Genomic DNA, 26894 nt, shown 5'->3' with positions numbered 1-26894 from the left:
AACACCAATAGCTGCTGTTAATGCAGCGCAGCGGCAACTATAGCCGCAAGCGTCGGCGCCGAGGACCGGGCACCGACGGACGCTAGTGTAGGCGAAGGAGCACTGTGGCGTAGCTTGCCTCTACCTGGTGCTGACCTAAGAACACACTCTGTCACCAATCGTATTATCCGAGGGAAGGGGTTTCATAATGAGTCAGCCACCAGTCCATGCATCCGTCACCATTCACACACATAGCAAGATAAGTCTACACTAGCGCATCGCCAAGCCGCCCTGCAGGCTTTTTATAGCGATGCGCTTCCGGAACCTTCCATTAGCTTGGGAAGGACCAATCAGATCCGACGCAGGACCTGAGCATGTGACCCCTGCTCTCCAGTGAGAGGTCAAGTTGCGGGCATGCCCAGTAGCACGGCATGAGGACTTAGCCTCAGGAGCGGTTCCCTGCAAAGCAGGTTGCGCTGCCATTGCTGCACCAGAGGTGGCAGCAACATCCAGGCTGCCAGAGCGAGTCTGAGCAGCAAGCCTGGCTCGCTGTGTTTGCTGAGCAACACCCGGAGCGGTTGAGGAAGAATGGGAGACCGCAGGATGTCTGGCTCTGGATTCCCGCTGTGCAGTGCCAGGAATCCGACACCTAACATTACCCCCCCCTCCTAGGGCCCCCTCCCCTCTGAGCCTCACTGCACTCAAAAGCCGCGATCAGGAGCGGTGCATGAATGTTCTCCACCAGCTCCCAGGTCCGATCCTCGGGACCATGACCCTTCCAGTCCACCAAATAAAACTTTTTGCCACGGACAAACCTGCGCCCCACGATGGCGTTAACCTCAAACTCGTCAGACGATAAGTCTGATGACCCTGTGGATGGTTCAGAAAACCGGACCATGTGAACTGGTTTGAGGAGGGACACATGAAACACGTCCGATATGGCCAAATGTGGAGGAAGAGCCAGGCGGTAGACCACTGAGCTAAATCGCTCGAGGACCTTGAATGGTCCAATGTAACGTGGTGCGAATTTGGGAGACTCGACCCGCAGTTTGATATTCCGGGTGGAGAGCCACACCATGTCGCCAGGGGAGAAGCTTGGTGCGGGTCGCCGATGCGTGTTGGCGGACGCCCTCATCCTTTCTTTAGATGCCCGGATAGCATCCTGCGTGCGATCCCAAATGTCCCGGGCCTCCACTGCCCAGTCTGCCACCCTGGAGTCAGCGGAGGACACCGGCATTGGGACAGGGACGCGAGGGTGTTGACCATAATTTAGGAGAAAGGGCGGCTGACCAGTGGAATCGGCCACCGCATTGTTTAGGGCAAACTCAGCCCAAGGCAGCAAGGATGCCCAGTCATCCTGCCTGGCAGAGGCAAAATGTCATAGATAGGTGACCAAGGTCTGATTGGCCCTTTCGACCAAGCCATTCGTCACGGGATGGTAGGCGGAAGACAGATTTAGCTCGATGCTGAGTAAGCTGCAGAGCCCCCTCCAAAAACGAGACGCAAACTGGGGACCTCGGTCACTTACGATTTTGTCCAGCATACCATGTAAACGGAATACATGCTTAATGAACAGGACGGCCAGACCTCGGGCGGAGGGTAGGCGTGCGAGTGGCACCAGATGTACCATTTTGGAAAAATGGTCGGTAAACACCCAGATGACCGTACTGCCACTGGAGTTGGGCAGGCCAACTATAAAGTCCATGCCCACCATTTCCCATGGTCTATCCGCTACTGGCAGGGGAAACAAGAGCCCCGCCGGCCTCTGTCTAGAGGGCCTGTTCCGGGCACACGAGACGCATGCTTTCACGTATGCCTTGACGTCTCGAGCCATATGCGGCCACCAATATGACCTTGCCAGGAGTTCGGTGGTCCGTTTATTACCAAAATGGCCACCTAGCCTGGAGGCATGTGCCCAGGCAAGAACCTCTGGCCGTAGCCGAGGAGGCACTAAGGTCTTGCCTGGCGGTACCGACTCGAGAGCGATAGAAGCCACGGTCGTAAAACTCTCCGGAGGGAGAATTAACCGAGGCTCCGCTTCTCCCTCCTCCGCTGAGACGACCGAGCGTGAGAGGGCATCTGCTCGGACGTTCTTCTCCCCGGAGAGGTAGTGTAGGGTGAAGCGGAAGCGAGAAAAGAAGAGCGACCACCTGGCCTGACGGGAATTCAGGCGTTGGGCCGTCTGAAGATAGACCAGGTTTTTATGGTCCGTGAAGACCTGAAAGGGGAACCGGGCTCCCTCCAGGAGATGTCTCCACTCGGAAAAAGCCAATTTCATGGCCAGCAGCTCCCTGTCGCCGATGGAGTAATTTTTCTCCGCTGGTGAGAAGGTCTTAGAATAGAAGAAGCAGGGATGCTTCCGACCTTGAGCATCCTTTTGGTAAAGGACTGCTCCTGCACTGACGGAAGAAGCGTCTACCTCAAGGATAAACGGCTTATCCACATCGGGATAGTGTAAAATGGGAGCGCCTGCAAAGTGGGACTTTATGGAGGAAAAGGCCTTAGAAACCTGTTCGGTCCACGCCTTAGGATTAGCTCCTTTTTTCGTGAGAGCAACCAAAGGAGCTACCAGGGTGGAAAAGTGGGGTATAAACTGGCGATAATAGTTAACGAACCCTAAAAAGCACTGCACCGCTTTAAGAGAATGGGGTTCCTGCCAGTCCATAACCGCTTGCAGCTTGGCCGGATCCATAGCCAACCCCTGGGCCGAGATGACGTAGCCCAGAAATGGCAAGGACTCCTGCTCGAACTGACACTTCTCCAGCTTGGCGAACAGGGAATTCGCCCGTAGGCGGTCAAATACCCTGCAGACATCTTTCCGGTGGGTGGGAAAATCTGGCGAAAAGATGAGGATGTCATCCAGATAGACCACCACCGAGGTAGAAAGCATGTCACGGAAGACGTCGTTGACGAAGTCCTGGAAGACAGCGGGCGCATTACAAAGGCCGAAGGGCATGACCAGATATTCATAATGGCCATCCCGAGTATTAAAAGCTGTCTTCCACTCGTCTCCCTCGCGAATACGGATCAGGTTGTATGCCCCTCGTAGATCTAGCTTAGTAAAGAGTCGCGCCCCACGCAACCTGTCGAACAACTCGGAGATCAACGGGAGAGGGTACTTATTCTTTACCGTGATGGCATTGAGACCCCGGTAGTCGATGCAAGGGCGTAACTCTCCGCTCTTCTTCTGAACGAAGAAGAAGCCTGCCCCGGCCGGTGACACCGACTTCCTGATAAAGCCCCGTGCCAGGTTCTTCCGGATGTATTGGGACATTGCCTCCATCTCCGGGAGAGATAATGGGTAAACACAACCTCGAGGAGGTTCTGTGCCTGGCAGGAGGTCAATCGGGCAGTCATAGGGACGGTGCGGCGGAAGTGTCTCCGCGGACTTCTTAGAGAAGACGTCCGCATATTGATGGTAAGGTTCAGGGAGCATGGAGAGGTCTGTAGGCAGCTCCGTAGACGCTACCTGAAGACTGTCCCTGAGACACCTACCCTCGCAGTCCTTGCTCCAGCCCAATATTCTCCCCAAAGCCCAATCAATGTGAGGGGAGTGACAACGAAGCCAGGGAACCCCAAGGAGTACCTGATCGATGCCATGAGGCATAATAAGCAAGGACAGGGTCTCCCGATGTGAGGGGGACATGGCGCGACCGAGTGGGACCGTCTGATGGGTCACTCGAGATGGCAATGGTGCCCCATCCACCACCCTGATGGTCAGAGGTTGTGGGAGTAATACCAGAGGGATAGTGTGACTCTGGGCAAAGCTCGAGAACATAAAGTTCCCCTCGGCCCCGGAATCCAGAGTGACCTCTGCCTCCCAGGTGGAGGAACCGTTATCTAGGGTACCCCGGAATACCGGCTTAGGCGAAAAGGACTCCATCTGGGACTGGCCACCACCTACAACCATGGAACGGGGTCGTCCCTTCGGCCGCTGAGGACATGTGCCAGCCGTGTGGCCAAAGTGTTGGCAGTGATAACAGCGCACGGAGCCCTGCACCTGACGTGGCTTAGTGCCGGTGCGAGATACCTCCATGGGCTCGGTGGAGGGAGACTCCTGTGCGGAATGGCTCAGCGGTTCGGTAAAGGTGGGAGCCAGGTTAATTTTACGTCTGGATAGAGTCCTCTCCAACCCGCGCTCCGTGAACCGGAGATCAATACGGGTGGAGACGGCGATCAATTCCTCCAGAGTTGTGGGAATATCTCGGGTAGCTAGAGCATCCTTGACGTGCTCAGCTAGGCTTCTCCAGAACACTGGGACTAATACTTTGTCCAGCCACTCCAATTCGGAAGCCAATGTCCGAAACCGGACAGCATAATGGCTAACCGAGAGTGACCCTTGTGTTAACGACAACAGTTGGAGAGCCGTATCGTGCGTGACCCGTGGTCCTAAGAAGACCTGCTTCAGAGCCGCGAGGAACTGAGCAGGCCCCTGAACCACAGGATCATCACGTTCCCACAATGGCGTGGCCCACTGCAATGCCCGGCCAGACAATAAGGAGACAATGAAGCCCACCTTAGCCCGCTCTGTAGGAAACCGTGCAGCCAGCAACTCCAGGTGAATGGAGCACTGACTGACGAATCCCCTACAGGTGGCGCTTTCACCCGAAAACTTATCGGGGAGCGGGAGGGAAGAGATTGTCGGCGAGGGCAAGAGTGTGGGTACACGTGAGACGGCCTCAGCGACCGTCTGGGCGGCAGCTAGCGCAGCATTCGCAGCTGAGTTGGTGCTCTCGATAGCCGCCAACCTGCTCTCCAGCTGCCGAATGTAGCGCTGCAGCTGCTGCACGTCTGCCATTGCCAGTCAGACCCTGGCGCTAGTGTAATGTTATGGTCGGCGGAACGCACCAGATATAAAATAATAAGAGGTGCGTTCGCCGCCCGGGGTCCACCGTGCGGTAGTTGGTAAGACCGCTGCTGGGCAATGGCAGATGCACCAGAAGGTGAAGTAGTGCGCACGGGTTAACGTCACCCGAACGCTAGGAGCGGCTCTGTTCAGACACAGAGTCGCTTGCCAGAAATATATACAAAGGTGCTGGCCCTGTTATCGTCACAGGAGTCAGCGTGTGGCGTCGCAGCCGCGAACACCAATAGCTGCTGTTAATGCAGCGCAGCGGCAACTATAGCCGCAAGCGTCGGCGCCGAGGACCGGGCACCGACGGACGCTAGTGTAGGCGAAGGAGCACTGTGGCGTAGCTTGCCTCTACCTGGTGCTGACCTAAGAACACACTCTGTCACCAATCGTATTATCCGAGGGAAGGGGTTTCATAATGAGTCAGCCACCAGTCCATGCATCCGTCACCATTCACACACATAGCAAGATAAGTCTACACTAGCGCATCGCCGAGCCGCCCTGCGGGCTTTTTATAGCGATGCGCTTCCGGAACCTTCCATTAGCTTGGGAAGGACCAATCAGATCCAACGCAGGACCTGAGCATGTGACCCCTGCTCTCCAGTGAGAGGTCAAGTTGCGGGCATGCCCAGTAGCACGGCATGAGGACTTAGCCTCAGGAGCGGTTCCCTGCAAAGCAGGTTGCGCTGCCATTGCTGCACCAGAGGTGGCAGCAAAATCCAGGCTGCCAGAGCGAGTCTGAGCAGCAAGCCTGGCTCGCCGTGTTTGCTGAGCAACACCCGGAGCGGTCGAGGAAGAATGGGAGACCGCAGGATGTCTGGCTCTGGATTCCCACTGTGCAGTGCCAGGAATTTGATGCCTAACACTATCACCAACATTCAGGTGATGCATCAGGTGACCATTTAAAGAATAGTGGAAGTGGTCACCCCAAACATCAGCTGACGCAGCAGCACTACAGTTACACCAGATTTCCAGAGGGGGGAAAAACTGACATTAACCACTTATGGCCCTGAAAGGAAAAAAGTTACTTTTGAACCAGAGCTGCCACAAATCCAAAAAATGGATTGTGACACATGTCCTTAGACTCATTAAGGTAAGTTACAAAAGATTGAAATTGTTCTTGTGAATTAATTTAGACAATAAAAATATTGTCCACATACCTGATGTACATGGTCTATTTGATAAATGGATTTTCAACAGAATAGACATATCTATTCTCCATGATAGCCAAAAACAAATTTGCAAAGGAACAAGCTATGAGGATACCCATTCCCATGCCAGTGAACCACAAGTACCACCAATCTTAGAATTTAAAAGAATTGTGTTTTAATATGAACCCTAACACTTCACAGATGAAATTGTCAAATGTTTCATCTTTGTCAGTATTTTGTATTATGGATCGTACAGCATTGATCTCCTTTACTTGTAGTATTTGTGTGTACAGGCTTTCGATGTCAATGAATACTAATGAAAAATCTTCCTGCCATTCAATGTCTCTAAGGGCATTCAAAAACTCCCCTATATCCTTGATGTAAGAGGGAATTTCTTTTAATAGGGGTCTGAGGAGCCAATCTACAAATTTGGACAATATAGAAAGCTATAGGTAAAACAAACAGAATAATCTCGTACTTATTCCCTTGATCAGTCTCTTCTTATACTTTTGGTATGTTTGCCCTTGACACTTTCATCTGTAACTGTTATTATGCCAATTTATTTACTATATATTTAGTGTATTTGAAAAACTGACAATTTTGCAAGTTTCCCCACCTGTAAAGAATGGAGAGGTCTGTAATTTTATCATAGGTACACTTCAACTGTGAGAGACAGAATCTTAAAGAAATCCACAAAATCACATTGTATGATTTTTACATACCATAATTAATTTGCATTTTATTGCATGAAATAAGTATTTGATCACCTAACAACCAGCAAGAATTCTGGTTCTCACAGACCTGTTAGTTTTTCTTTAAGAAGCCCTCCTACTCTGGACTCATTATCTGTATTAATTGCATCTGTTTGAACTCATAACTTATATAAAAGACATTTGTCCACACACTCAATCAATCACACTCCAACCTCTCCACCATGGCCAACACCAAAGAGCTGTATAAGGACACCAGGGACAAAATTGTAGACTTACATAAGGCTGGGATGGATTACAGGATAATAAAAGAGCAGTGTAGTGAGAAAGCAACAACTGTTAGAGCAATTATTAGAAAGTGGAAGAAACTCAATGTTGTCCACTTGACAGCCCCGAAGCTTGAAAGATCTGGAGACGATCTGTATGGAGGAGTGGGACAAAATCCCTGCTGCTGTGTGTGCAAACTTGGTCAAAACTACAAGAAATGTCTGATCTCTGTAATTGCAAACAAAGGTTTCTGTGCCAAATATTAATTTGTCTTTCTATTGTATCAAATCCTTATTTCATGCAATAAAATGCAAATTAATTGTGTAAAAATCATGCAATGTGATATCCTGGATGTTTTTTTTCAAGATTATGTCTCTCACAGTTGATGTGTACCTACGATAAAAATTACAGACCCCCGGAAGAAGAGGCGAAACGCGCGTAGGGGTAGATCGCGGTGACAGCGTGGACACATATATACACAGGTATCACTAATTTTACATTCGGTAGCATTATTATGGCTTACCCTTTAGGCTGTTAGAAGTTGATCCGCTTTAGTAAAATCCTGGTACTATGATTAGGATGTAAATTGTCATTTTGGGCATTTATTACAATATGGATTTTTAGCGGTCTTACATATGACTGCTTGGGTATTATATGCCATTTTTAGCACAAATTATTGGTTTATTTATTTGATAATGTAGTGATTTTTTCTTGTCCATGTTTCCAGCGATTTTTCTGATAATTTGAGGCATCTATATGTGATTGTATGATATAGGAATTCTAATATGAATAAAATTGTTTACATTTTGTACTCTACATTCCTTGTGCCATTTGTTTTTTTATCTGTGGCATTTAGTGTTAGTTAGCCTCTCCATTATTTGTAGGTTAGGTGGAAAACTTGTCTAAATGTTATACCCGTATTTGATGCGTCTTTCGTAAACTTTCTTTTGTGTGTTTCTCCCCATATTTTTAAATGTCTATTTGTTGTTATTTTTGAATATTTAATTACAATCATTTGCATTCATCCTTTAGATAAGCCCCCGATGTAACCTGAAAGGTAAAAAAAAAATGAGTTAGATTATACTCACCCAGGGGTGGTCCTGGTCCGATCCGGGTCCGATTGGTGTCATGGTCCAGTCCGGCGCCTCCCATCTTCTAACGGTGATGTCTTCTTCTTTGCTGCCTGTCGTGGCTCCTGCGCAGGCGCACTGCTCTGCCCTGTTGAGGGCAGAGCAGAATACTGCAGTGCGCAGGGCAGAGCTGTGCGCCTGCGCTGGAGCCGCGACGGGAAGGAAAGAAGAGGACGTCACCGTTAGAAGGGAGGTGCCGGACCGGACCTTAACACCCATCGGACCAAAACCGGACCAGGACCGCCCCGGGGTGAGTATAATCTAACTCATTTTTCTTATCTTTCAGGTTACATCGGGGGCTTATCTACAGCATTCCAGAATTCTGTAGATAAGCCCCTGATGTCAGTGCCGGCAGCTGATAGGCGAAAAATAGGATGACAGATTCCCTTTAAAACATAGATGTCTGAATGAGGTCGTAAACTCAATAAAGCTTCCAGTTCACCCCAGTAAGAAGCCATCAAGTGAAACACTGGGTCAGGCAAAAACTTGGGTCCTGCATATTTCTCTTTTATTAATTTGATTGCTGTATTTTCAGCGTTCTGTGTGAGAATAATGAATACCAAAACTTGGATAAGTGGACATAGCTGGGCTGCCATCAATGTTCAATTGTTTTCTGAGGTGATCTACATCGTGAACATTGACGAAGATCTTCATTGCCTGATATATCTCAGGCCTGTTTTTTTGTGTTTTACTGCAAGTGTGGTGTAGAGAAAAAAAATCCAGGATGTTTTGGATGTGCTATAGAGATTGAGGATATTGTACAGCACAATTAATTTATGCTACGTTTACATTTTTAAAGAAAAAAGATCTGTCTATAGTAATTTCCTAAGATCTTTTAGGGGTGGCTGCAGAATGTCGGATTTGTATTATTTACGGTAACTATAAAGTCTGCGTGATGCAAAGTAGGAGAATTAAGCCCCCGTTACACACTGCGATATCGCTAGCAATATCGCTGTAAAGTCACCGATTTTGTGACGTTGCAGCGATATTGCTAGCAATATCGCTACATGTGATACTTACCTCCGACCGGCTCCCCCGCTGGTTATCGCTGATCGCGCGAGAACGTCCTGGACCGTTTCTTGTCGTCAGCTTCCTGCTGTGACGACGAGCGACGCGTGGACGCGGGTGGGAGGACGTCAGGATCGCCGCGTCTGACAGGTAAGTAGAGACCCCCGACCCCTGCGATGTCGTTGGTGAGATCTGCCTATGTGGCAGCTCACTAGCGACCACTTAGCGATGCACCAGCGATCCATATCGTTGTCGGGATCGCTGGTGCATCGCTATGTGTAACGGTACCCTTAGAGTTATGTGATAGAAAAACGGTGCTACAGCCCTTAAAAAGATAATAATCAGCACAAAATTCAGGACCTGTTAAAGTAAAAAAATAAAATAACAGTTTCATTGTAATTCTATTATCTCAAAAGATAAAATCAGAAAATTGACTCCTATGGCAGGTTTGTCCCAAGTTCCACAATAATAGCAAAACAAATTATGTGATTAACACAATACCAACTGTAGGCATTTACAAAACAACTTAAAAATTACACAAAAATGTAAATCATGGAATATGCAAGATGGTGTGAAGAACAAAAATAAGGTAAACCCACACTGGAAAATCCCTAATTAAGTTCCCTAAAACAGTTAGAACCTATTTAGGCTTGCAGAAACGAAACTATAATACCTGAGATCACTATTACCAGTAGTGAAAACTAGCAAGTAGAATGGATTCATGTAAGAAGGTAGGACAAACATATCATAGAGCTTTATTTCTTTAATATTTTGCAACAGATGAAATGAATAGTAGATTTTCCATGGGAAAATTTTACCTGGCAGCTGCAGCAACAAATAGTGTCACGTTAAGCAAATGAGTTAAACTAAAAGCATGAGTTCCATCTTAAAGCTGGCAAATCTTAAAACTACTGCCCACATATTTTTACAGTTGATACTTTGACCCCCATAGAATTGAATATGATGTATGCAAACACTGGCAGCTGATAGGACATGTGTACACACTGCTTTGCTGATTAATAGCACTGAGGTTTTGTATAACAGCTCATTGAAATTTTATGCTGTAGAATGTTTTCTCACTTTTTCTCTAAATTCTCCTTGTTTGACATGATCTTCTACTCTGCAATACTTTTCATTAATTGCAACATCATTATTTTATTATGTGTACTAAAGCAATCAGTCGATCTTGTTCTACCGGTAACTAGTAGTGATGAGCGAGCACTAAAATGCTCGGGTGTTCGTTGCTCAGGTCAAGCAAATTGGAATACTGAGGGTATGTGCACGTGCGGATTCTGCTGCGGATCCGCAGCGGTTTTGGCTCTGCATTGTACAGTACCTTTATTTCCTATGGAAAAAAAAAAAACGCTGTGCACATGCTGCGGATTTTTCCGCAGGTTACAATCCGCAGCATGTCAATTCTTTGTGCGGTTTCCGCTGCGGTTTCACACCTTATCATTATGAGGTGTGAAACCGCAGGGAAAAATCGCAGGCTAATCCGCAGGACTTTTGTCCTGCGGATTTACCTGCGGATTTTTCAACAAAATCCGCACAACCTAAAAACTATGTGTGCACTTACCCTCAGGTACTTGGACAGAACAACGAGCCCAATGTAAGTCTATGGGAGACCCGAGCATTTTTACCGCAATCCCCCGGGGGTCCTTTTAAGGTCTAAAAATGTCTGAAAATGATGGAAACACTGCTCAAATGACACGGGGACATCATGGCATCTGCCCCTGGAAGCATTTCTGACTCCTAGGTCACAGCTGTAAGCAAAGTTGTCAGAGTTTCACGCCATTTTCACAGGCGCACCAAAAAACAAACATACAAAAATGAAAGTAAAATGGATTTTGCTAGGAAATATGTTAAGGAACATCCTTTCCATATTAATCACTTGTATAAAAGGCAAAATAATTAACCCAAAACAAAAATGTTCCTCCCCCACTTGGGCTATGTTCACACGCAGCGTTTTTGATGCGTTTTTCAACTTTAACATTGCTTTCAACCAATACAAATGCATTTACTTGGAAATATCATTGTAACATTTAACAGCCCTAGCTGGCCATGTGGTGTGTGACACATAAGCAGGCACATCTTGTTTCATTTATGAAGGAGGGATTCTTAAAGTCACAGAGCCTATTTTTAGAGGGCCATCAGGAGGCATTAATATTCTTAAAGGGCTATTATTAAACAGTGGGTCTCCTAAACTGTTATAGCCTATGCAGTGAGTGGATGGGCTGCTAAGAATTGCGACGCACCCCAATACCACTTTCACGAGAGGTACAGGAGGGCATCCTGAAAAAATGTTGCATTGAATGCAAGGCCTGGCCTGCCTCAAAGTTGCATGCACCCCAATAAACTTTTGAAGCCACGTAGTGGATGGCCACAGGAAAATCCACTTCACATTATTAATTTTGTATTCCCAAACTCTTTTCTTATGCATTGACTGCAAGGCCTGCTCTGCTACCAAGTCATATGCACCTCAATAAGCCTTTGAACCCAGCTACTGGATGGGGCCAGGAAAATCCACTTCACATTATTCATTTTGTTCTCCCATTCTGTTTTCTTATGCATTGACTGCAAGGCCTGCCCTGCTGCCAAGTCATCTGCACCCCAATAAGCCTTTGAACCCACATACTGGGTGGGCACAGGAAAATCCACTTCACATTGTTCATTTTGTACTCCCATACTCTTTTCTTATGCATTGACTGCAAGGCCTGCCCTGCTACCAAGTCATATGTACCCCAATAAGCCTTTGAACCCACATACTGGATGGGCACAGGAAAATCCACTTCACATTATTCATTTTGTTCTCCCATTCTGTTTTCTTATGCATTGACTGCAAGGCCTGCCCTGCTGCCAAGTCATCTGCACCCCAATAAGCCTTTGAACCCACATACTGGGTGGGCACAGGAAAATCCACTTCACATTGTTCATTTTGTACTCCCATTCTGTTTTCTTATGCATTGACTGCAAGGCCTGCCCTGCTACCAAGTCATATGCACCCCAATAAGCCTTTGAACCCACATACTGGATGGGCACAGGAAAATCCACTTCACATTATTCATTTTGTACTCCCATTCTGTTTTCTTATGCATTGACAGCAAGGCCTGCCCTGCTGCCAAGTCATATGCACCCCAATAAGCCTTTGAACCCACATACTGGATGGGCACAGGAAAATCCACTTCACATTATTCATTTTGTACTCCCATTCTGTTTTCTTATGCATTGACAGCAAGGCCTGCCCTGCTGCCAAGTCATATGCACCCCAATAAGCCTTTGAACCCACATACTGGATGGGCACAGGAAAATCCACTTCACATTATTCATTTTGTACTCCCATTCTGTTTTCTTATGCATTGACAGCAAGGCCTGCTCGGCTACCAAGTCATCTACACCCCAATAAGCCTTTGAACCCACATACTGGAAGGGCACAGGAAAATCCACTTCACATTATTCATTTTGTACTCCCATACTCTTTTCTTATGCATTGACTGCAAGGCCTGCCCTGCTACCAAGTCATATACACCCCAATAAGCCTTTGAACCCACATACTGGATGGGCACAGGAAAATCCACTTCACATTGTTCATTTTGTACTCCCATTCTGTTTTCTTATGCATTGACTGCAAGGCCTGCCCTGCTACCAAGTCATATGCACCCCAATAAGCCTTTGAACCCACATACTGGATGGGCACAGGAAAATCCACTTCACATTATTCATTTTGTACTCCCATTCTGTTTTCTTATGCATTGACAGCAAGGCCTGCCCTGCTGCCAAGTCATATGCACCCCAATAAGCCTTTGAACCCACATACTGGATGGGCACAGGAAAATCCACTTCACATTATTCATTTTGTACTCCCATTCTGTTTTCTTATGCATTGACAGCAAGGCCTGCCCTGCTGCCAAGTCATATGCACCCCAATAAGCCTTTGAACCCACATACTGGATGGGCACAGGAAAATCCACTTCACATTATTCATTTTGTACTCCCATTCTGTTTTCTTATGCATTGACAGCAAGGCCTGCTCGGCTACCAAGTCATCTACACCCCAATAAGCCTTTGAACCCACATACTGGAAGGGCACAGGAAAATCCACTTCACATTATTCATTTTGTACTCCCATACTCTTTTCTTATGCATTGACTGCAAGGCCTGCCCTGCTACCAAGTCATATACACCCCCAATAAGCCTTTGAACCCACATACTGGATGGGCACAGGAAAATCCACTTCACATTGTTCATTTTGTACTCCCATTCTGTTTTCTTATGCATTGACTGCAAGGCCTGCCCTGCTACCAAGTCATATGCACCCCAATAAGCCTTTGAACCCACATACTGGATGGGCACAGGAAAATCCACTTCACATTATTCATTTTGTTCTCCCATTCTGTTTTCTTATGCATTGACAGCAAGGCCTGCCCTGCTGCCAAGTCATATGCACCCCAATAAGCCTTTGAACCCACATACTGGATGGGCACAGGAAAATCCACTTCACATTATTCATTTTGTTCTCCCATTCTGTTTTCTTATGCATTGACAGCAAGGCCTGCTCGGCTACCAAGTCATCTACACCCCAATAAGCCTTTGAACCCACATACTGGAAGGGCACAGGAAAATCCACTTCACATTATTCATTTTGTACTCCCATACTCTTTTCTTATGCATTGACTGCAAGGCCTGCCCTGCTACCAAGTCATATACACCCCAATAAGCCTTTGAACCCACATACTGGATGGGCACAGGAAAATCCACTTCACATTGTTCATTTTGTACTCCCATACTCTTTTCTTATGCATTGACTGCAAGGCCTGCCCTGCTACCAAGTCATATGCACCCCAATAAGCCTTTGAACCCACATACTGGATGGGCACAGGAAAATCCACTTCACATTATTCATTTTGTTCTCCCATTCTGTTTTCTTATGCATTGACTGCAAGGCCTGCCCGGCTACTAAGTCATATACACACAGGGCCGTATTTACCACTAGGCATTTCCGGGCACTTGCTTAGGGCGGTACAATAGCGAGGGGCAGCACCTGAGCAAAACAAGTTTTTTTTTTTTCTTCTAGTCTGGGGGCCTACCCACCCACCCAGCGGCCCACCCAGCCAGCTCCCCACCCGCCTCAGTCTTCTGGCTGCTGTGAACTGCACAGGGAGCAGGAAGCAGAAACACATCACACTGCAGGCCCCGCCTCCTCCTCGCTGAAGCGCCAAGTTCAGTTCCTGCCTCAGTGTTCTGGCAGTGGCTGCTGGGGATCACAGCCCGGATCACAGGCTGAAGCCTTCTGCTCATCGGGACCTGCAAGGGGCGGTGGGGAGCGCCATCCTGGGTTACGGGAGAAGAGCAGCTTGGGAGAAGCCTCCACCTGGATCCGGGCACTTTACTGCGAAGTGCTGAGGCCCAGGACAGCCATCAGCAGTGCACCGCAGCCTTGCCACCAGCATGCCTCTCTCCAAGATGCCAGGCTGGGTGATCCTGCCCATCACGCTGCCAGCCTTCACCATTACCTGGATGAGGATAGTGTAAGTGCACGGCTGGGGCTCAGGGCTGCTTTATGATGGGGGCGGTATAGCTGGAGAGCACTGATCAAAGGAGTTTTTGTGTTGGAGAGAAAGGTAATGACATGTGTGCAACATCTTGGGGGAGGAATGGGGGCTGGTACTGCTCTGTGCACATCCAGGGGATACCATGGTCCCAGCAATGCCTGCAAGTCCTGGTACCTTCATCATGTCACTGTGCTGTCAGCAGATGATCTGCAGCCGCCTGTCATGTAGGGGTCACTATGGGGGATAATACTAAGTGGTCCCTAGAAGGTCACACACAGGTCCAATATGAGCCCTGCCATCCAGAATGGCGCTGACACAACCCTGGCATACAGTCTGCACCTACATGTGGGGTTGTCAGAATTTATGACATTGATTGTTATTGTGACATTTCTGATATCTAGCAGCTTGTCCACCATTTTCTTTTAGTCAGCTGTACGTAGTGGTGACAGGATGTATGGAACTGTTAGTCTATGTTCACATGTTGCTTTTTTTTTTATTATGAAAATTTAAAGCTGCATTTAAGCTGCTTGCTAAAAGCAAGTTTTGCTGTGTTTTTGTTGTCTCTCGTGCATGCATGTTAAAGTTTAGTGCCCCCCCACCTCCCCAAAAAAGTCTGATTTAACGCTCATGATTTTTGCACCAAAAACTGCTACCTGCGATTTCTGCCGCGTTTGTAAAAACAGCAACATGTCACTTTCAGCATTTTTTTTTCTGTCTTTTTTTTTGGAAACAAAGGCAGAAAAACCGCTGAAAGTGATTTGTTGCAGTTTTTAAAAACGCAGCAGTTTTCCAAATCAGTCAGGGAAATAAAACCAATATGTGTGCATGAGATTTCTGAAATCTCATAGACTTTCCTGATACTGTAAAATGCAGCTTAAAACGTGCATAAAAAAGGCAGCAAAAAAAAAAACTGCAAAAATGCAGTGTGTGAACACAGTCTTATTAGTAATGTTTTGTACTATTCGTAATATTGTCCTTCTTAAGTCAGTCATCCCCTGAATAATCTGTTCCTAGTAATGTTGCCAATGAGGTTGAGCATCAATGAAAGGGTTAAATAACTTTGGGCCACTGATATCACACTGCATACACATAGATCATGATGCCCGACATCAAATTCAGGTCCCTTTACCCTGTCCTATGTGTTCTAGGTATTAGAACTGGCATCAAAGTGGGCAGATGGGCGTTTTTGATTTCGTTAAGTGTTATTTTTCGTGGGTTAAATGACTGAGCCGCTGATCTCACATTAGCATTACATACATAGTGATGGCCTGCATCACATTCAGGTCACTAGACTGGCCCAAATGGGCTCTGGGCATCAGACTGATGGACAAATAGCTGCCCCTAACATACCCCTGCGGGTGTATGGGCTGTACGATCTGGGCGCAGTGCTCATATTGAAGCTGGCCCATACATCTGATAAGCCCCCACAATGCACCGGACCGGAATTGACGTCCGGCTGCGCGTCATACTATGAGGAAGAGCCGGGAATTTCAACATAGGGGGCAAGAAGAGAAGGAATGGAGACCCAGAGACTGCCCATCCCAGTCTGCGCTGTAGCCTGGAGCCCTCATCATAGGAATATGTAATTTAGTTGTTTTCATAAAGCTTTATAGTGTAGTTTTAGGCCTGAGAGGAAAGGTTAGGGATGAGCTAGCAAGGTGCAGGGACAGGTAGTGATGGTTACTTGCGGACATGTGCAGCACTTGCAGTTTTGCACTTGTGGTGAGACAAAAAAACATCGCTAGCACCATTTTTTTCCATTACTGCAAGTACCGCATTTGCGGGATCGCGGCAAAACCACATGTGCTGCACATGTCCGCAAGTCCCATAGGGTATGAATGAGGCCGAATGTTGCTGTAAGTGATCCATTACGAGCCAGTGTATGCATTAGTCATAGTCGCCAATGGGGGGGCAGCACAAAAAGTGCCTAGGGCAGCACAAACTCTAAATACGGCCCTGCATACACCCCAATAAGCCTTTGAAACCACGTACTGGATGGCCACATGAAACAAAAGTTTCCTTTATTATTTTATTTTTTTATTACCATAAAGATTGTCCATGAAGTGAATGCAAGGTCTGGCCCTAATTTGCACGCACCACAATCCCCCTTGAAAGAAACGTGGGGGAAGATTTCATACAAAATTCACATTGCAAAGGTGCATTTCATCTATACTTGGAATGCCCATACACTATGTGTATGGGCTGACAAACATTTCCCCCTGTACATATCAACATATTGTGTATATTTTTTTTAGGGGCATCATAAACACCTTGCAAAACTGTAACGTGGTTTCCTGCACAGTTGCTGCTGGGAAGGTGCAGGTTTTTAGTAAAAATATGGTGGAAGAATCTTTGGATGAAGTGATCAGGAAAAGGAGCATGGTGATGACAGGAATGGGAATGTACATGATTAATAACAGCAGTGGATATGGAAGGTATGAGATCCAGGATACAGCCTACAATGTTTCCTCGTTTAGCCACCATCATTTACCAGAATGTGTTTCATGCCCATCAGAAGATCGGTGTAACAGATGCACGTATGAGACTCGGTCTAAAAATGCCTGTCCAAAATATGTTGCCAAAGATGCACGTGTCTGTATAAAGGGCAAAGTGCAACATGTTCATGAGATACTGAATTAGAGAAAGCAGATCAGTGTTGGAGGAAAACCAAACAAACTGATGGATGCTCGTCAAAAACTAAGTTTAAAGAGGAGTGCACATCTGTAACTATAAACACACCTGTGGTACAAGCTTCGTCAGTCAGTAGTCTTCTTGATTGCAGCATCTTGGTTCTCCAATGGTGGCACTGACAACAGCGGCACGTGACGTCTCAGTGGTGTCTGTAGAAGATGGGGTTGCAGTCCATGGGGAAGGGTGAAGGATCCTTGAAGGTTGTGGGAGATTCCTACACTCACAAATGCCACAAACTGTGCTCAGTCCAGTACAAGGGACAGCAAGAATGAGACTTCACTCTGTGGTGTGTGCAGGTGTCTCTCTCAGGGGCTCTGGCCTAGTCACCTGCTTCTCCCTGCACTGTGTGCACGTTACAGTCTCTGGTTGAGAATGTGAGTCACCTCCAGACATGGAGGTAAGAGGGAAGTTGGCAGTCCATTGTCCACCCACAGTAGACTGGTACACGGGCGATCTGTCAAGTTGGCCTGTGCACAATGAATGCTCTGCTCTCACAGATGACACTGCGCCCGACTGTCCGCCTAGCTTTCCCGCCTGGACTTTTACCCTTTTCCTACGCACAGTGCTTTTTAGCACGGCTCCGTCTACCACAGCCAGATGGAAGGGTCGGTCCTTGTGTGAAAGTCTTCACCCTGCAACATTGGTGACAGTCCCAGTAGATCCAAAACTGGTGGGAGAGAGATATGCCCAATCTTGTCCTTCCTTTTATATAGCATCAAGAGAAATGTGCTGTCTTCCAGGTGCAAAAATCAAAGATGTGTTTGACAGGATATCAGGACACTTCAGACTTACAGAGTACCCATTCCTGCTAATACACGTGTGCACAAATGACAATGCAAGAAAGGACCTGGAAAACTATCTGCAGTGACTTTGAAGACTTAAGCAAGAAAGTGAAAGAACTGGCCTCCCAGTGGATGGTCATGAAACAAGGAGGTGGAACAAGATTCTACAGGCAAAAAACTGGCTGCATCTATGGTGCAGACACCAAGGATTTGGATTTCTTGCTAGAGATGGGCTGCACCTTACCAAGACTGGAAAACACATATTTGGAAGTCAGTTTGCTACACTCATCAGGGAAGCTTTAAACTAGAATTTTGTGAAAAGAAAAACAGAAGGCTAGGGAAAGCCATGCAGTGAACCAATATTAATGAGAACTCTGCTGTTAGAAGTGGAAAGGAAGAACAAAGATAAAAAAAATCAGAATAATAAAAATATTGGAGGAAAAGAAACTGATCACAAACTAAGATGTTTCTAGACAAATGCACAGAGCATTGCGGATTTAAGTCTCCTCATCTCGGCATGCTTAGCATGTCAATCTCCGCAAGGAGAAACTATACTTCTTGGATATTGGCTTACTGTGAAATTTTGGTAACTAGTTCTTCTATGTAACAAAAATTAAGGGAAAATGGTTGTATAGATTGGTCGTCCTCTAAATCCGGGCCAACATAAATAAGGTATGAAGTAATAAAAAAATCTGTTACAGGTAAAACTATTCTAGATTAGGGTTGGTTTTCTTTAAGAAGTGGTCTTTTGGAGAGCTTTTAGAGACAAATACAATAGCATAGACTCCTATTATGGCATATTTCATTATAGGAAATCTGTAAGAACCTAATTTCAAACTGCATCTGTCTATTCTATTCCATGGTCCTGTAAAGAATGTAATTGTAATGGCCCACTAGTGAAAATTCTTTCCCCCCACCTGGAGATAAATACTTTACCCAACTGTTAAAAATAATCTCATATCACTGGTAGTCCAGTAGGAAAAAATATTCCTTGTTGGATTTCGATAATACAACTAGTGCTTCAATAATAAGAGGGCTCTGCAACATAGGGTGTTCAAATGGTTCACATAAAAACAGACAATTGCAAACCAAAATAAAATTTAACAGTTCAGTTTTTACTGGACACAATCGTTATTGCAGTGGCAATTCATTATGATCACCGTCACTTTAACAAGCAAAATGCATAATAGGTTTAACCAGGCTCGGACTAGCCCATAGGGGAACAGGGGTATCCCCCGGGGGGCCCCTGTGCAGATCTGGGCCCCCAAGCCCACTGTATGGGCAGTACTTGGTATAATTCACTTTATTCACTTTGTACAGAAAAAATGCAGCATCTCATCATTCATTAACCAAACTACCCAGTTTATTATTATATAGAGATATTCCGTAGGTAAATTTGTCAATGAGGGCAGTGTAATATTGGTATGCAGGTGAAAAGTAGGCCCCTAAAGTTAACGTTACTGGTGGGCCTTTGGCACCCCAGTCCGACACTGGGTTTAACACTCATAGTATCATACAGTAGTTTTACTGTTGAAAGAAAACTCAAGTCCATTGAAATCAACCTATTACACGTTGATACAGAAAAAGACAAAACCTCGATGAGACAGATGCTTCAAAACTCTTTCCCGACTCCACGTACAACAATTGGACTAGTTCCCTGCATCAATGTCCCATCACAGAATTTAGTATCCATAACCTGTAATATTATATTCCTCAAAAAAGAGCATCCAGGCCCTCCTTGTACTTATTTAGTAAATTGGCTTTTACAACATCGTGCAACATATTGTTTAATGCTTTTAAAGTGAAGAATCAGTCTGCAATAATGATTACACTTTTTTTTCTCTAGATGTACAAGATGCCACATTGTCAGTATTGCAGGCCTAGGCATTTAAAGGTCATTAGATATATCTCTGAACTGTCCATTCATGTTTTTTGTACTTTATAATAACATCGACCTAAGTTTGATAACCTGTCTTGGTACTGTAGCGCAAACATTTAGTTAATAACTTTGGTCGCTACTCTCTGCACTTGCTCTTATTCAACTATGTCCTTATTATACACCAGACACCAAAGGTATTCATGATATTCTAAGTGTGGCCGCACTAGTGAATTTTATAGATACAAAACTAATTTCTTGTTGTGAGCATCTATGCCTCTTTTAATAGAACTCATAATTGTATCTGCCTTGGCAGCAGCTGCCTGACACTGGTCACTAAAAGTCTTTTTCATTGCCAGTTTTACCCAGTGTTTTACTATTTAGTGCCCAACTGTATATTTTGTTTTCTCTGTCCAAGTGCATGATTTTAACTTATTAATATCAAGCATCCAGGTTTCCCAAATCCCTCTGTGGTATCAACTCCTTAACGACCGCTGATACACATTAAAACGGACACTAAGTGGCCTTATTCTCTAATTGCCGTTTTAAAACTGTGATCGGTGAATAAGGGTAAAGCGCCCCCTAGAGTCAGAAAATCTCGAGGTTCTTGGCTACTAGAGGTAGCTGAGACCCTGGAGAACATGATCAGGGCCAGATTTTCCAGTCCCCGATCACTAAATAAAAACAACTGTGCCCACTGTTAAAATAATTTCTCTCTCTTTTGACATAATATCAGAGGAGAGAGAAATGAAGACCCCAGAGTCCCCCCCTTTACCTCTGCCATCCTTTGGTCTGTCCTGCTGTGTTTCCGGGTCCTCCACATCATCTTTCTGGAAAAAAATTGCGGGCGGTACCCAGCAACAATAGGGAATTTTTAGACCTTATCACAGTGATCAAAAGAAAAAAATTACTAAATCAAATCCCCCTTTGTAATTCTCTTAGGTAAAAATTATAAAAAAAATTCCATTCTTTGTAGTTGGGGTTGAGGTTAGAGTTGCATTAGGGCTATGGTTGGGGTTAGAGTTGTGTTAGGGTTGAAGTTGGTATTGGGGTTTTCTCAAAAGTAAAAATAAAAAAAAGATGATATGACAGTTAGTCTTGAGCACAAGGGCTTGCTACTTGAGTTTGCATCAGGTGCTCGGGTATGCACAGAGTATCATGGATCCCTGCATTTCTTTTTTTGGATGTCTAACAGCCGCAAAATGTGCATGGCGGGGACTCTAGTCTCGGGACTTGTTACTCGAGCACCCGTGATACTCGGTGCATACCCGAGCACCTGATTCAAATTGAATTAGCGAGCACTTGCGCTTAACACTAATGATATTGTATTCAGTATGACTACCTAATGTTATCAAATTCTGTGTTGCACCTGTGGGTTCAAAATGCTCACTATACCCCTGGATAAAATCCTTGAGGGCTGTAGTTTCCAAAATAAGGCCACTTATGGGGGGTTCCACTGTTTCGGCACATCATGGACTATACAAACACGACATGGCATCTGCTCTCGATTCCAGCCAATTTTGCGTTCAAAAAGTCAAATGGTGATCCTTCCCTTCTGAGCCCTGCTGTGTACCCAAACAGTAGTTTTCCTGCATAACTGTGGTATCAGTGTATTCATGAGAAATTGCACAACAAATTTTGTGGTCCATTATTTTCTGATATCCTTGTGAAAATAAAAAGAAGTTTGGGTCTTAAGTAGAGATGAGCGACTTTTCCTTTTTTCGGGTCGAGTCGGGTTTCATGAAACCCGACTTTCTAAAATGTCGGGTCGAACAAAATCGTCCGACTATAGGGAAAAGTCGGGGTCCGACTGAAACACGAAACCCAATGCAAGTCAATGGGGAAGCAAAGTCGGCAGGGAGTGGAGGACAGTAAACACACCTACAGTGCCCATTTCAATGCCAACGACATCAATTCTTATTACTTAAGCTTGGCAACCTTAATTTACTTTATAATAATAGTTTACGCATTGAAAACTGGGGGTTATTTGGCTAAAGTTGTGGGGGGGTAGGACTGGAGCCAGGTTTTCGTGTGCCCTGGGCCAAAGAGTGTCAGTGCGCCCTTTTAACACATACCACAATTCATAATGCTCCAATATGGCACAGAAATATAGGTATAGTACAATGAAAAATACTTCACTGCTTACATGACATGACTGATATCTATTTTAAATTCTACAATAGCTCAAAAAACGGACAGTATATTAATCCATACAGTATTATGGCCACCACCTAGTGGACCATACAGAATAATGAGCCCCATATATTTCTCCATACAGAATAATTGGTCCCATATAATGTTCCATACAGTATATGATGAGCTCCACATAATGCTGCAGTATTGTCTTATGGGCCCAAATAATGCTCCATAGAGTCCATACATAACTGGCCCTATTTCTAATGCTCCAGTGTATAATGGGCCCCGTAAATGCTTCTCCAGAGTCTGATGTCCCCCCTTTGGAATGCTCCAGTATATGTTGGTCCCCATGGACGATGCTGCAGTGTGTTATGGTCCCAAATTATGCTCCATATTTAATGGGCCCCATTTCTAATCATCCAGTGTATAATGGGCCCTGTAAATGCTGCTTCAGTGTCTGATGTCCCCCATTTGGAATGCTCCAGTATATGATGGGCCAAATGGATGATGCTCCAATGTATGATGGGCCCCATATATCATTCTCCAGTGTATATTGCTCCTCAAAAAATGCTCCCAACATTTTAAAAAATTAAATACCTCTCCTCGCTGGGCACTGCTCTACTCTGGACTCCTCAGCATTGCCATTTTAAAGCTCTCTGCACTTGTACTGTTTCGGTAGAGGGCATACAGACATGATGTCATCGCGCTCTGTAACCTGAATGTCACTGTCAGGAAAGGCGGAAGACGTCACGGTGGTGGAGCAGGGAGTGGTAAGTATTGCAAGTGCTGTGGCCCTGAGCAAGCATGGTGGGCCCACTGGTGGGCGACGGCACTGGCACAGGGCCCCTCATAGTACGACGGTATGTCTGACGGCGAGTCGGCCCTCCCACCGGCAGAGACACTTTTGCGTACTATGAGGGGCCCTGTGTCACTGCCGTCGCCCACGAGTAGGAGCCCCCCAGCTGCTCAGGGAACCGGCACTTTCATCTGCACCTTCCTCTGTGTCACCGTGTAAGGTGGTATAGAATGCGGGAAGGGGCACCTGAGTTTTATCAGTGTCACATTCTGGCTCTATAGAGTGTGAGAAGAATGTAGTGCTGTGGGTGAATGTATCAGTGGAATCATCTAGCAGTGGCTGTGCATCAGTGCACTCCATCTCCGATTCATGTTGGACTGGGGAATTCAGAATTTCACTTGATAACACAGGCATGGCCTGTGAAAAGAGCTCTATGGAGTAATCTGAAGTGTGGGCTGCCGCATCCTTCACTTTTAGTGGGGGTGAAGGAGACAAGGAAAGGGGTGGTTCCTGACCAGAAGCCTGCACTGACGACTTTGTGCTTGCAGTTTTTGTAACTTCAGAAGAGGAGGCAATAGAGCTGGAGGCTGTTTTGGCAATGTAAGCCAAAACCTGTTCCTGATGCTCCGGCTTTAAAAGCAGTTTACCTATTTCCAGAAAAGGGAGCTTTAAAGGCCTTCTTGTGCCAGCTGATGATGCAGGCTCAACGCCTCCTGCCTTAGCTTCTATTGTGCTTTTGGCAATACCAGCAGATACACCACCATCAGTACCAGCTGGCCCCCCCACACCCACGTCCGCAGCCTCTTCTACCATACGTAATAATTTTTGTGAAAATGGACTAAAAATACCAGCAGATATATGGTACTGTTTCAGAAGCGGACAGCTCTATACAGTCTAGGGATAATTGCAAATCTCCGTATATATTTCATGAGTCAGACACAGATGGTCACAGGCTCAGTATGGATTAGACAATAATCTAAAAATTTGCAAAAGGGTACAGTATCACTAGATACAAGGTATATCTAGTATAGTTTAAACATACTGAATCTCCGTATACATTTCAGGAGGCAAACACAGACTGTCATGGTCACGTGTGACTGGACACACCGCCTCCAGCAGGGCGAATTTATATGAACGCGTGACCCTGGATACACCGCCTCCAGCAGGGCGAATTTAAATAATAGAATGTGCAGCCGGATACACGGCCTCCAGCAGGCGAATTTCAGTAGTACACGTATGTCTGGATACACCGCCTCCAGCAGGACGAATTGCAGAATAAAGGGGAAAACCAGGAAAACAATTACAATGGTGGCCCTGCGATAGGGAATGGGGATGTGGAGACCTCCTGCACTCCCCTGAGTCAGTGTCTCTACACTCCTAACGATCCCTAGGCTGGTTCCGTACCGGGCGCTGATCAGGATACCTGAAGTCCCTAGCTCGCTCTGAACCAATCCCTTACTAGTGAAATGGACGGTGCAGAAACTGATCCCACCACTGCATTAAAACACACATTGAGGAAAGTGACAAACAGGGAAACACCACTTAGCTTTGCTCTGTTGCTAATGCTCCCAGCAACAGAGTCCGACATCTGAGTGCATCTTTTCCTCCAACCGGATCCAACACCCGAGTGCAGCTTTCCAGCAACAGAGTCCAGCATCCGAGTGCAGCTTTCCAGCAACAGAGTCCAGCATCCGAGTGCAGCTTTCCAGCAACAGAGTCCAGCATCCGAGTGCAGCTTTCCAGCAACAGAGTCCAGCATCCGAGTGCAGCTTTCCAGCAACAGAGTCCAGCATCCGAGTGCAGCTTTCCGGCAACAGAGTCCAGCATCCGAGTGCAGCTTTCCAGCAACAGAGTCCAGCATCTGAGTGCAGCTCTTTTCCAGCAACAGAGTCGAGCATCTGAGTGCAGCTTTCACCATAGCTGCCACTCCACCAAGCTTTGCAAGAACTCCTCGCTGACACCATAGCTGCCACTCCACCAAGCTTTGCAAAGAACTCCACACTGACACCATAGCTGCCACTCCTCCAAGCTTTGCAAGAACTCCACACTGACACCATAGCTGCCACTCCTCCAAGCTTTGCAAGAACTCCACACTGACACCATAGCTGCCACTCCTCCAAGCTTTGCAAGAACTCCTCGCTGACACCATAGTTGCTACTCCAGGATTCTGACTGAGCTGCCCGGGACTCTTCTCAAGTTCCTTCCTGGGTGGTTTTCCTTCGAGCCTCCTCTTTCCTTCCATCTGCATCTGGACCTTTACCAGGTCTGTTGGACTAGCAGAAAACTGTCCAATCGCTCCAGCGGTCATCCCCCCTATCACAGCCTTCCACATCGGAAAGGTGTCACTCGTCCATTTTCCAAGTGGAGAATCACGAAGTCGCTCATAAACAACCATACGGACTCCCGAGTACACAACGTGGCGATACACCGCAGGTGTCGCTCCCTGCTAAAGCTTCAGCACGCCTTCCTCCTGTACGATACCAATGGCTGTGCGCACCATGTCTCTGTAGGGCGCCGCCGCACCTCCTTCTCCAAACTGTTTCAGAGCCGCCTCTCCTTGTATCTGTAGTCGTGTTTTGGTGAGATCCAGAGGGAACGTCACTAGCTCGGCCACACTGGCAGCACAGGCGGACAGGACGAACTTGCTGAGCTGGGGCCATGTGTCCGGCATAGCCCGCTGCTCCAGTGCCATTCCAATGTCACATGGACCTGTCCTGTGTGACACGACCCGCAGGTCGGTAACTAAAACAACAAGACACGGCACGTGTAACTGTCCTGTGTGACACGACCCACAGGCCAGTAACTAAAACAACAAGACACGAGGGCCACCATTGTAATTGTTTCCCCTTCCCCCGTGTCTTGTTGTTTTAGTTACCGGCCTGCGGGTCGTGTTACACAGGACAGTTACACATGCCATGTCTTGTGATTTTAGTTACCGACGTGCGGGTCGTGTCACACAGGACGGTTCCAGGTGACACAGATGCTCTCAGGCCCAGTATGGATCCAACAACGATATCGAAAGTTGAGAAAGGGTACTATGGCGCCCCTGAGGGTACGGTCACGATAGAGGTACTGCACCTCATCCAAAGGTGAGGTATCCCACCTTCTGGTAAGGAGGGATCACCACTCAGGACTCCTAACCCTGCACTCAACACGCACACTAGTTAGTCAGTGCTTTCTGGGTGTACCTGGCGGGAGGATGGCCTCATCCCAGACTGACTAGGAAAGGGTGTTGGGGGTTAGTGTGGAAGGTTGGTACAGTGGGAGGAGCTTAGGTAGTGGAGTGATTGTGGTCATCCAATCAGAGAGAGCAAGCTGACAGTTGATGGGTGGAGCTAGTCTGAGGTAAACGGATCTTTCTAGAGAGTTGTCAGTCGGTGACAGGACAGAGTAAGAGCAGGATTGCTGTGAGAGGGCTGAGGGTCAGAGAAAAGAGAAAAATATTGTCCAAGCTCATAGACTGGAAGGAAAGGGTCCTTGGGGCACGGGAAGTGCAATAAGCCACCTGTGAAGCACGTTTCTGGAGAAGGAAGGACCATGCCTTGTTGGGGAAGGTGGCTCCTGAAGGTAGTGGAGAAACACAGGGCTCCGCTAGAAAGACGGAGGCTGAGGTAACTTTAAGTGCCTCAGTCGCAGCCGCATTCAATACTCAAAAAGGCAGCAGTTGGAATAAAGGACCCCGGAGCCTGATCCATGTCGCCTGGTGTGATTCGTGGCTGCCAGCTTGGGACACTGTTTGCGAAGGTGCACAGCACGAAGGAAGAGAGAGATCAGCACAGAGACACGACCTAGAAAGGATACACAAGGAGGAGTCTTGAACAGGTGTTCCTGATCTAGCTTGGAGTTTGCCGGACCCCTCCCTCGGATGACACAGTACCAATCGGGTCATCTTGTGCACAAAACTTTAGAGGAAAAACTCAGAAACGTCACCCATCTATGTCCTTGGTGGCTTTTACAACTCGTCTGC

At 46.6% G+C, this 26894-nt stretch overlaps 1 protein-coding gene and 1 pseudogene across 2 annotated transcripts in view; one reads left to right on the top strand and one right to left on the bottom strand.

Moving 5' to 3' along the window:
- Positions 1–7980: 7980 nt before the first annotated feature.
- Positions 7981–25619, bottom strand: LOC141048975 (mitochondrial uncoupling protein 4 pseudogene; annotated as a pseudogene).
- The window catches only part of SPIC (Spi-C transcription factor), a 52685-nt gene continuing 40274 nt past the window's right edge, over positions 14484–26894 (top strand). For both annotated transcript variants that reach the window (XM_073545018.1, XM_073545017.1), the window contains exon 1: positions 14484–14622. The gene's annotated coding sequence lies outside the window, so the exon portion shown is untranslated. The remainder of the gene's footprint in view (positions 14623–26894) is intronic.

The sequence above is a fragment of the Dendrobates tinctorius genome, unplaced genomic scaffold, assembly GCF_039654945.1.
Source record: "Dendrobates tinctorius isolate UK_male_01 unplaced genomic scaffold, ASM3965494v1 ptg000139l, whole genome shotgun sequence".
In the NCBI taxonomy this organism is placed as follows: Eukaryota; Metazoa; Chordata; class Amphibia; order Anura; family Dendrobatidae; genus Dendrobates; species Dendrobates tinctorius.
Note: the sequence above shows the minus strand (reverse complement) of the source record. Positions and strands in the feature narration are given on the sequence as shown.